We start from the raw sequence: 12329 nt of genomic DNA on the forward strand, positions 1-12329 counted from the left end.
AATATTATGTCCAGTTTTGGTCACCATAACTTAAAAAGAATATAGTGGAACTGAAAAAGTTGTGGAAGAGAGCAACCAAAATGATCTGTGTGTAAGAGGCACCTCCCTTTTGAGGGAAGACTACAGTGTTCAGTCTAGAAAGAAGGTGCGTGAGGGAACAGGTAATTGAGATGCATAAAATTATGTGTGCGGTGGATAAAGGGAAGTTTTTTTCCCTCTTGCATAACACCAGAACCAGGGAACATCTATTAAAACTGACTGACAGAACAGACAAAATGAAATATTTCTTCATGCAGTGCGTAATCTATGGAAAACCATGTCACAGGATGGTTGCAGTAGCATCTGACCTAGATGCCTTTCAAAGGGGGTTGGACAGATTGATGAAGGAAAAATCCATCACAGAGTAGAAATCATGACTGTAGGTAACTTCCAGGTTTTAGAGAGAGGCTGTCTGTAAATGCTAGATGTGAGGGATTGGCAAGAGGATATTGTGTGCCTCTTGTGTGTTTTCCCAGAGGCATCTGATGTGCTAGTGTGCAATACAAGAAGCTGGAATGGACAAGCCCTCAGCTTGATCTAGCAAACCTCTTATGAAAGCTTGTGGGATGCAACAATCAGAATTAATGCTGTGTGAATGCACCATGTCATTAGGACAGTGGTCAGTAAGTGTAAGGTCATGCACATTGGGGCAAAAAATCAAAACTTCACATAAAGGATGCACATATAGGCTGATGGGTTCTGAGCTGTCTGTGACAGATCAGGAGAGAGATCTTGGGGTGGTGGTGGACAGGTCGATGAAAGTGTCGACTCAACGTGCGGCGGCAGTAAAGAAGGCCAGTTCTATGCTTGGGATCATTAGGAAGGGTATTGAGAACAAAATGGCTAGTATTATAATGCCGTTGTACAAATCTATGGTAAGGCCATACCTGGAGTATTGTGTCCAGTTCTGGTTGCCGCATCTCAAAAAAGACATAGTGGAAATGGAAAAGGTGCAAAGGAGAGCGACTAAGATGATTACTGGGCTGGGGCACATTCCTTATGAGGAAGGACTATGGCGTTTGGGCCTCTTCAGCCTAGAAAAGAGGCGTCTGAGGGGGGACATGATTGAGACATACAAAATTATGCAGGGGATGGACAGAGTGGATAGAGAGATGCTCTTTACCCTTTCACATAACACCAGAACCAGGGGACATCCCCTAAAATTGAGTGTTGGGAGAGTTAGAACAGACAAAAGAAAATATTTCTTTACTCAGCATGTGGTTGGTCTGTGGAACACCTTGCCACAGGATGTGGTGATGGCATCTGGCCTGGACGCCTTTAAAAGGGGATTGGACAAGTTTCTGGAGGAAAAATCCATTACGGGTTACAAGCCATGATGTGCATGTACAACTTCCTGATTTTAGAAATGGGCTATGTCAGAATGCCAGATGCAAGGGAGGGCACCAGGATGCAGGTCTCTTGTTGTCTTGTGTGCTCCCTGGGGCATTTGGTGGGAGGCTGTGAGATACAGGAAGGTGGACTAGATGGGCCTATGGCCTGATCCAGTGGGGTTGTTCTTAAGCACTGGGACCCACTTTTTAGAATGAGAATCTGTCAGGACTCCCAGAAGTGATGTCATGAGCGGAAGTGACATCAAGCAGGAAAATTTTTAACTATCCTAGGTTGCAATCCTACCCACACTTACCCAGGGGTAAGTCCCATTTACTATCATTGTTAAAAGCATATACATAGTAGCTTGTTCAAAGTACAGGTCTGTAACATTTCCCTAAATGCAGTCACATACCATGGTAACATCGTCTAATCTATTAAAAATAAAATATTGAAATGAATTGGAATCCACCTAGTGGTTCCCGACCCACAGTTTGAGAAACACTGTATTAGGATATTTGACTCTGAAGTTACCTAGCAGATGGGTACCCCTTAGTTGAAAATGAGAGGACTGCCACTGATATAGGCAGTCCCCTATGTTAGGAGTTCCTGTCTGTCAGGGCAAGCATTGCCTAGCATATAGCTTTTGAATTTTTGTGCTTCTCCCTGAAGCTTGGGGAATGGACTGACAATCCTAAAGCAATACATGAGGTATGATTTTTTTCATCTAGACAGGCACCCTTCACATCAGGGCACGGGAGATTAGTGTGGTCTTTGATTTCTTGATAGATGTATCAGTTAGGTTGTGGAAAGCAGTGTGCAGTTTAAAAATTTGTGCTTTTTCGTTCTGATCTTGTGTTCTGTTGGTGGGGGGTACCTGACAGGTGAGCAGCAGACTCTTCTGTAGTGTGAGTGTTCTAGTTGTAGACTAGAAAAATGCATAGTAAGAACTGTGTTTCTGCCATGGGCAGCAGTGTGGCGATGTCTGAACTACTTGGGTACTGGGCTACTGGGCAGCCTTGAACCTCTCAGCCTAACATACCTTGTGGGGGAGGGTAAAATTGGAGGTGGATGTGTGAATAACACCTTGTACACTGTGTTGTGAGCACCTTATAGGAAAAGCAGGACTATGTAGTTGTCTGTCTTTGCTTTTCTAGCTTTAAAGAGTTTAAGATCTCCCTAGAAAAGAATGAATTGGTTGCTTAGGCGTAAGAGGGGAAAGAAGAGTGGTTAAGCAGCTAGAGTAAAGTGAAACTTTATAAAAAGCTTTCCTGCTAGAGCGGGAGTGGTGTAGTGACATAGTAAGTTGCAAATTGGAACTTCCCTGCTTTGAGTTTCTCCTATCTTGTATTCTCACTAGGTGGCCATAAACAAGCCACTTCCTCTCAACTCTCATTGCAATAAGAGGATAAAACTCAACTGACAGGGTTGGTGCAAGAACATCAATATGTGTGAAGCGCTTTGTACACCCAGAAAGTACCATATAAAAGTTTAATAACCAAGTAGTAATCATATTTGAGCAGATTCTTGCTTGCTGCATGAGACCAGGCTAAGAGGCTATTTTCAAGACTGATCTTTACCCTCATCTAAAGCTGCTAGTATAGATTAATGAAAATATTTCAGTTCTGGTTACCAGCTGTGCATTGCAAATGTCTGGGAGACATCCTCAAACTTGATTTACTACACAGGGTTGTCTGTGCCATTTGTATATCGGAAGTGTTCAAATATCAACAGCAAAAGTATGCATTGTAGAGCAGCCATTTTCAACCACTGTGCTGTGGCACATTGGTGTGCCGTGAGTGGTCCATAGGTGTGCCACAGGAATTTGGGGAGAGGTAATTTATTAGTAAGACCAATGGGGGGATGTAGGCCCCCCACTGGCAGCATGGTGTGCCTTGACAATTCTCAAAAACCTGATGGTGTGCCTTGACAATTTTAGTACCTTGTCAGTGTGCCATGAGATGAAAAAGGTTGAAAAATCACTGCTGTAGAGTATACCTACCTTAACTTCTAACCCAACAACCATCATATTACTCAAGTATACCTTCAGCTGATATTTTCTTTGAAATTGTTTTATTTGACATAACATAGTGGATAAATGTGAAGAAATTTGTCTTAAAAAATAAGCATGTTTTTGCCTCCTGGTGAAGAATCAAATTCTGTAGCCATCAACAGGAAAGCAAGTGTTCTGCACTTTCAGAGAGGTACTAATAACATGTTAAGAACTTATGTTCAGCTTCTTCTCTCTGTTGCCCTTGCTGCATGAGGAATTAGGTGCTCAGTTTGTCCTACACGTGTTAGGAAGAATGACCATAAACATTATCGGAATAGTGGGCTTTGATTTGTTGTAACAGCTTTGGATTTCTTGCCCATTTGAAACCTGAAAGAATTGCAAATTAAATGTGGAGCTGGGAGTCATCTTCCTATTGGTACAATACACTTATATCTCCTCGTTACGGCTGCTACTTCCCTTCTTTTGTTCCTAGAGTATCTCACTTGTGAAGTAGCAGTCATAACTCTTACGAATGGTTAAATTGTCTTAAAACTTAAGAGATTGTCAATAGCAGAATGTTAAATGTTAGAATTCTTTCGTCCTGTGCTTTTTCAATAGGAATTGAGAAACAATTTTTAGACAATGGTCTTGGATTATATTCCTTTGTGATGTCTTTAACAAATGAAGAAAGATCTGAAGAATGAAACCCTTGGCAGCTGCTGTACTTTGGCACTTGTCATTATTTAACTACAGTTGTTGATCCTGGTAGATCAAAGGAAGAGCACTGAAAAGCAGTGCCCTCTCTGTATCTGACTCCAGTTATTATTGGGCACTCTTTCATGATTGGAGTAGGCAGGCTGCCCTCTGTGTAACAAGGCCATTTAATTTACAGGGAAGTAGGTACTTCTGAATAATGTGATGTTTGTGTCAACCTGTCATCTGACAGTTTTAAAGGCTGCTATGACTGAGTTGCATTGTTGTGTGTTTGATGCTTGATTGCTGCAGCTATCCTTGAAATTCTGCCTCATCCTCCATCTGAGAGTCATGTAAGCTGCTTGCTCTGTTAGGAAGAAAAGTGGGGAATCTTCAGATAGGCTTGTTGGTTGGATTAGCAATTTTCAGGAGAAAACTAACTTCAGACAATACTGGTAATGACTGAACTTTGGTAGTATTTACAGGGGGGAACAAAGAAGCTAACTTGTATTAATGAAAATCAGTCAATTACATTTTATATTCATATTACTGCAAAATTACCAAATTGTAGAGTCTCTTAACTTGGACTGGTGCTAGGAGGTAGTCTAGATAATAGTAGCTAAAGAGTAATTTCAGATTGTTCCCTGTGGATGGCAAATGAGATGTTCTGCACCCTGAAGGCCATAGTAGGGCCCTCCAAACAACGGCCTGCAGTGCACAGAGAAAATACTCTCAGGTGTGGCAGTAGTGGTCTTACTGTTCCGCCTCCCCGTCTCTGCACCCTGTCTTTGCAGAATTTGTGCTGGGCAGGTGCTTCTGCTGTAGATCTCCCCAGAAGGCTCTGTACCCCTGTTTCCTGGGGAAGCAGCTGCCTGTTGCATGTTTCTGCAAAGTTTGGGTGCGAAGATTGGAGGCTGCAAGGTGGAATGGCAAGGCTTCACCACTGCCGCACCTGAGTAGATTATTCCAGCACACTGGATCTAGCTCACAGGCTGTAGTTTGTAGGCCCCTGGGGTAGACCTAAATGTTGCAGATTTAGGCTTTGAATATTTAGCGCAGACTTGATGGTATTGGCCACAAGCTCCATCCAAACAGAAACTGTCATAGAATTGGATAAATCCAGCACTTCCCAATCTTCTTCAGTCTATGACACCTCCCCCCTGTGCTGCAAACTCACTGCATGGTTCCTGGAAGTGACTGGCAAAGATATGATCACCTGTTACTTCCTTTTTGGAGACCCATGATGGAGCTTTAAACAGTGGTAGAAGTCTCTGGGTGGGCAGTTGGGCTGGCTTTTCAAATTGTGTGAAAACTGTGCATTGGCATTCAGCCCACCAGGCTGTGCCTCCTACCACCATTTAAAGCTCTGTTGTGGGTTTCTCTGCCAGCGATGCCCCATGGCATTGTGACACACAGTTTGGGAACCCCTTGGTTAATCATACACCTACTCTTGTTGCCTGTCAGGTTTCATTTTTACTGTCAAATTTTTGGTTTTTGTAGAATTCACTTTCACTCAAATAGGGTTGCTAAAATCACAGATTTAACAAGTTTGTGTTGATCTTATATGCTTGACCTATCTCCTGTACACTGGTAATAAAAACAAACCAATCCTTTTGTTTATATTGTCATAATCTTTGCTATAACTTAAAGCTTCCAGAGCAGCGAAATGAGTTTCTGTCTTTCTTCTCACTTTTTAATTATATGGGAATGGTTTGCAGTTATGCCTTGGTCAAACTGCCAATCCCACTAAAGTCCCATGTTCACTTCTGCTCACTTAAACTTCTGCATCTGTCTCAGTTGTCTTCTATGAAATTGAATGATCTAGAACAGGGTGTCAAATATAAGGCCTGCAGGCCAAACACAGCTCCTTATCCACACCATGTTATTATTTGGGTCTCCTGGTGCCTCCCTTTCAGCAGTCCTGCTTCTGCCAAGGCTCTGGGAGGGGGAGATAGGAGGCCTCAGAAAGCAAGGGAAAAGGTGCAGATCAAGGGGGTGAGAGGGAGATGGTGCTCAGTAAGCCCAATTATCACATGGGCTGCCCTTTCAGCAGTGCCACTTGTGCTGAGGCATTAACATTGCAGAGCACCTCTCAGCTGGCACTGCTGAAATGGTGGTCCACTTGATAATTCGACTTCCCCATATCTTCACAATATGATCAAGATCTGCATATTTTACCTTCTGTCACTTGCAGCTAATGAGTTCCTACATGAGAGCAAAGTGCTTATTCCTGGCCATCATATACTAAATTATGTCATTTCTGGCCCTCAGCAGGCACCATGAATGGAAGAAGTTTGACACCCATCTTCTTGAACATTAGAACTCAATTAGCTTCTAGCATATGAGGGAGAACTGGCATCATCAAGTGAATTGTGCCTTTGTAATATGTAAGAAGTAGAACAAGTGTTGGGGATTAGTTGGTTTATATCAGCTGTGTGTAATGTAGTGAATTCAGTCAAACACTGAATCTTTCTTTATGTAGCCCAACATATGGGAACTGGTCTTGCACATGAAAGCTTTTTCAGTGTATACAGCCTGCATGAAGGGAATGAAAGTGTGGTGGGAACGAATATAAAAATATAATTCTTGGGAAGGAACATCCTGTATCTACTATCTGATCAAAATAGAAGAAAACTGAGGATCTGGTTGATGGTGAAATTTCTCTACTTTCTCTAACTGACCTCTTCCTAACTATGCATCCTGTTCTAAAACTGTGATATTTCTGGTTTCAAAGGCCTTGTCCATTTTGTGACTATAGAGTATGATGAGCTTGACCTTGCTGGCTACTAGAAATAATTACTACTTATCAAGTCCAGCCAAAATTTTTGGACTCCATCGCTTATTGTTAACCTTTGTTTTGGTATAGAATTTCTCAGAGTTGGAGAACTAGGAGAAATTTCAGAAGTATACAGAACAGAATGGGGAAACTTGGTTTTACCTGTAAATTCTCCTCAGTGGTTCTAGGGTGGCTCAGTCTTTGCATGTAGGAAGTGTTACGTGAAAATCCCCTTTTGCCTTTTAGTTGTGATTTTATATCTGGTTATGTTACTAAAACATCATGCAGGCCACACCTCTCCCAGCACACGTTTCCAAAAACTCTGGTCAAGTCACAAGCTGATACAACCTCCACCTCTCTAGGAAGATACAACCTCCACCTCTCTAGGAGGAAGAAGTCTGGCATAGTAAATCATTGTTTAAGTGTCTCCTATTCATTGTATTGTTTTAACTCAATCACTGCTTAAGTACTCTATGCAAATTTGAACTGCTTTCCTGGGTTATGTATTGTGTAAGTTCCCCCAGCTAGGAAGACAGTCATTTGACCCTATTGAATTTTGCTGATAATCCTTTCAATGTTTTACATATTCCAAGTACCCCACTGTGTGGTAGTAAGCAAGCACATCCAGGTCAGCTCTAGGTCACATCCAGGTCATCTAGGTCAGCTCCAGGTCTGGAAAAACCCTATTTAAGAGAGGGCTTCTGCCCGCATGCTCTCTCTCTGGCTCTTCCTCTGTGTCAGAGGGTCCTCCACAGGACTCCCCCCCCCCCCATCCAACTGCTCTACAAGTCAGGTAACTATCTCGCATCTGGGACTTTTTCCTTTCTTCCCCCCCTTTTTTTCTCCCATTCTCTCCCCATCTTTAGTCAGCAACTGGGTTTGGCAGACCAGGGACCCCTAAAATCCTTCCCTGCAACCGTTCCCTTTCTAATTTCCTCGGAGGCACCAAATACTTTTCACATGCAACCACCATAAAGCTAGGTACACTAGATGCAAGTACTAGGACCAAGACTCATCATTTTTCATGTGCATTATGTTTACCTGTGTGTTTTTGTAATAAAAATATGATCTTTTATTAAAAGTTATCTTTCTTTCAGTCTCCTCCTTAAGCTAAAAGGGGATTTCTCTGCATTATGCCGTCTTGTTATCCAGCCTATGGTCCTGAAGTTTCCAATAAGGGCAGTGTAATTATTCCCCTATACAAAACAGCCCTTTTTGGTAACAGAAGGTCTTCCATTTGATAGTGGACAGGGTCACATGATCTGAGGAACACCAAGGGGAGGGCCTCCCCCTTGATTCATCAGACTTCACCCTGCCTGGGTAAGCCACAGGACCTTTGCTTGACTCTTACTGAGCTGCATTGTTTGATACTATTTAGCTTAATTTAGTTGGCTCCTTCTTAGTATAGATACGTAGGCTGTGGAGACATTCACTAGCTAATATTTGTGCATACATAAGCCATAAAGCACTTTGTATTATGAACATAAATAAAAATAGAACTTTTATTCTTTTTATAAGCAAACCTAATTTAAGAATGAGTAGTTTTCAAACAAGTCTTCCTGAGTTTTGTAACTGCATAGATTTAACAGTAATAGCTGTCTTACTATAAACAATGGCATAACTTTTCAAGGGTTTGTATATGTCTTGGTCATTCTTTCTTTAGAAGATGGAATCTAAACATTTACAAAAATATTTTAATGTTGAATGAATTTTTTGTAAACTACATTTCCAAGTTTGGATCATGAGTTTTGGTGCCATGATCAATTCACTTTGATAGTCTAGCAGTTGGCATTTGTTAACACACTCGCACAGAGCAAATCTTGGTTTTAATGACATGCTTCATGTATGAATATCTCTAGAAGAGCTGAAAAAATTTTGTGTTTCTACAAGGACTTGAAGGTACTTTATGTGGGATTTTTTCATGTTATCCTGACAACAGCAGTGTTCAGATAATTTCAGATAGAGAAGGAATAGGAGCTCATAGGCTTGCAACGCTACCCACCCTGACATACACTATGGTGACACCCCTTGCTTTTCCTGTACTCGGTGCTTGTGTGCCAAGAAGTGCTGAGCTTTGGGAATTTTTCTGTCTTAAAATCCTGAGGTTCTAGAGTGTGGAGAGAAATTCCCTGTGAATTCACCACATGCTTCTGTAGACAAGCAATGAATGTAGAGAAATCTGGAGACAGAGCCACAGTATGCAGCTATGACTTGCCAGGGTGTTCCTTCCTGTTCTGGTTGCAGCTGAATACCTGAACAGGGCTAGAATCTGAGGTATACTACTAGGCAGATGCAGGAGAGTGACTGGCTCAAGAAAGTCCATTTGGTTTCATAGCTGAGCAGATGCTGATCTAGGTCTCCTGTCATGTATATGAACCACAACACCCCAATGAATGTGAATGAAAAAAGCCAGCCTTAATCAGTTTCAGTTGTTCAACTACTATGTGTATTTGAACTGCTACCTTGTCTGAGAAGTGAACTGTGATAGAGGTAATGTGAGAGAGACTAAAAGTAGTATTACTTTTAATGTAGTAATGTACTACTTTTAAAGTAGTATTACTTTTAATGTTCAACCATTACTTACACACTTTCTGAATGAGAGGTTTAGGTGAAAAGATTCCAATTTAGATTCCAATTAAGTCTTAATTGTAAAACAAATAATAAGTATTTGATTTCAGGTGAATGTGGACAAATGATTGTTTTGTTTGTAATGGAGGGGTATACTTATTGACCACAATATAGGAAGCACACTGCACTTCAGAGGTGCTCTGAAGCAAGTGACTCCAGTGTTCCAGAAATGCAAAGGCATATGTAAGCTATATGTAATTACAACAAAATATTAACACCCCAGAGGTTCAGATGTGAAATATTGTAACCTTATATTTGTTCAATGATGGCATAACAAGTTCAATGTGTACTTTTGGCATTATTTTCAGCCCCAAATTTTCAGTACTTAAGTCTGTTCACTTTAATTGGGCTCTAACTAATCTTCTGATGAAACCGTTTCCCGCATTCACTTGGAGGGAAGGCTGAAACAATTGACTTCTTTTAATTTCAAGAGAATATATGCAATACGAAGTGCACAAGTAAAAGCTTCACATAGTTTTTGTTCCTGTTTTGACCACGTTGGCTGAGCACATGAAGATCACATTCCTCATCTAAGAAGTAGCAACTACTTTGCAAGCAGGACCCAACATGCATGAGTGTCTTGCATTATAGTGGGATTAAAAAGGGTAACTGCCATATGCCTTAAATTTTTGTATTGTGACTTAAGGGATGAAGTAGTATTGTTTAAGAGAAATTCAGTTAGCTGCTTGTCTAGTTAGTAGTGGAAAGTGATAACAATGGTACTTCCCTCTTGTGAATAAGTGGATGGTAGTAGCACCTTGTCCTCACTGCCATAATGATGATTATGTAGGGCTTTTTGCTTGATCAGTGTGTTTCAACCATTGTTTCCCAATGTACCAATTCTCATGATCTTTCTTAAGTATCACCAAAACTGGTGACATCGGTTTTGACCCCACCCCTTCTGGTCCACCATGTGGAATCTCCTGGGGAAGGTGGGAAACTTTTGCGCCCTAACTGGCCAGCAGCTCATTGTTTGTATCACTGCCAACAGTTGGCTGGTGAGCAGAAGTCTGCCTGAGACAAAAGCTGATCTTCCAGAATGATGGCTTGGGCAGTGAAGACTTGGGTGGTGTAAGCAGAACTTAGTGAGGGGGGATCAGCTTCATGTAGAACTGGACAGCAACTCGGGTACCAGTGGTGTTACATGTACCACTGGTTGAGAAATGTTGTTAAGTGTTCCAGTCAAGGATACCTAACTTGAATGAAATGAATGTCAATTGATCAGGAATGGCAGATACAGCAAACAGCCCCCCCCATATCTGCTATGGTAATTGTTCTTTGCTTTTATATCCAGTTTAGAGTGAAGGTAAATTGGGATTATGCTAGGAGACTGTAGATGGTCTTCTGTCTTCTACCCTTTCACTTTCAGTGGCAGAGAACTGGGTATTTCCATTTCCATTCTCAAGTCTTGGACTTTGTTAGTGTGTTCTAGCTGGAGTTGGGTCTTCTCCCTTATTTCAAGTTGTAGGATAGGCAATGCTAAGGTTGTATATTCTGTTATTTTCTGAACCTAAGAAATTGGGTATTTTCTCAGTATGTGCCATCCATCTTGCCTCTCTTTAAAATAAGCGATCTGCAGATAAGTGAAATGGTGGGTACAGGTTCTGCAGAAATGGGGCCCCTTGTACTTGAAGGAAATGGGGGACTATAGAGTAAATAGGAAGAGCAGTGATTTGAAAAAAACCTGTATATTCTGTTAGGTTTTGTCACTTGAGATCTTCGCTGAAGAATCAATAAACCCAAAATGTTTGAAATTAAATTCTAGCCTCCATTACAGGGTTATAAAGATTTTAAAATACTATGAGCACTTAAGTACTCTGAGCACTTGTGTTAAAACAAACAAAAGCCCACTATATAAATACTTGTAGCCCTTTCCCCACAAAATATTTGTTCATATTGCAGTACTAGTGAGTGTTTTTAACGTGAGATGTTAACACTAGATTGACTGCAGTTGTGGATCATTATTAACTCAATGTAAGTGGATATCTCTGAAACACCCATCAAACCTTAAAGCCAGTTCTTTTCACCATAAGGCATACAAGTGTTGCAGGACTTAACACTCATGTTCCATTTCTTTCACTGAGGCAGGAGCGAGTCCCAGAGGCTCCTTTCCTGGTAGGAGGAGTGCTGGAAGGAATAGAGCAGAAACCTTCCTGCTTCGTTTGAGACCTACTAGCATTTTCTCTGCCCCAAAAGATTGGCTAAGGGGCATGCCTTTATGGTGGATTCATAGGAATTTAATTGGTTCAGTTAATTCAAATTAGGATAACTAGGCCTGTGTAATTAAACGCCTGGCAGGGTTGCTTCTGCTACATGCTATACTTTGTTGTATTCAAAGGTTGACTGGAAAAATTCTAGCATCTGTTTTATTTACTGTTTATTTACAGTATTTCTATCCTGCCTTTCTCCCTGAAGGGACTCGAGGTGGCTTACAACATATCTAGAAATACAAAATCATAAAATCACATTTAAAAACACAAATTAAAAGCATTTAAACCATCACAATTAAGAGCATCTTAAAAATAGCAATCAGAGGATACAATAAAAAAACATCAGCAGCAATTTCATAAAGCCTGTAGAAAAAAAAAATGTTTAAAAGTTGTTTAAAAGACAAGAACTCAGAAGCTTGTCTAAAAAAGTTTTCTATAGTGTACTTATGTACAGGCTTACTCATGATGCTAAATTACACTAGCAACCAATAAAAGGTAAGAAGTATTAGAACTGTGGGGAAAAAACTCATTCATGGCAGAGGTGAGTTACACAAAGCTTTTTTATTTTTACATACATGCATACACACCCACTCCAAAATAAAAGCAAAAGAAGCAACAGACCATGGATGCTTGATAGAGAGGCATAAAACAATGAGACAGA

The 12329-nt window shown here is 40.9% G+C and overlaps 1 protein-coding gene across 3 annotated transcripts in view; it reads left to right on the plus strand.

Moving 5' to 3' along the window:
- MYH10 (myosin heavy chain 10) overlaps positions 1 to 12329 on the plus strand; it is a 108688-nt gene that overhangs the window by 16293 nt on the left and 80066 nt on the right. The gene's annotated exons all lie outside the window — the stretch shown is intronic.

The sequence above is a fragment of the Tiliqua scincoides genome, chromosome 2, assembly GCF_035046505.1.
Source record: "Tiliqua scincoides isolate rTilSci1 chromosome 2, rTilSci1.hap2, whole genome shotgun sequence".
Lineage (NCBI taxonomy): Eukaryota > Metazoa > Chordata > Lepidosauria > Squamata > Scincidae > Tiliqua > Tiliqua scincoides.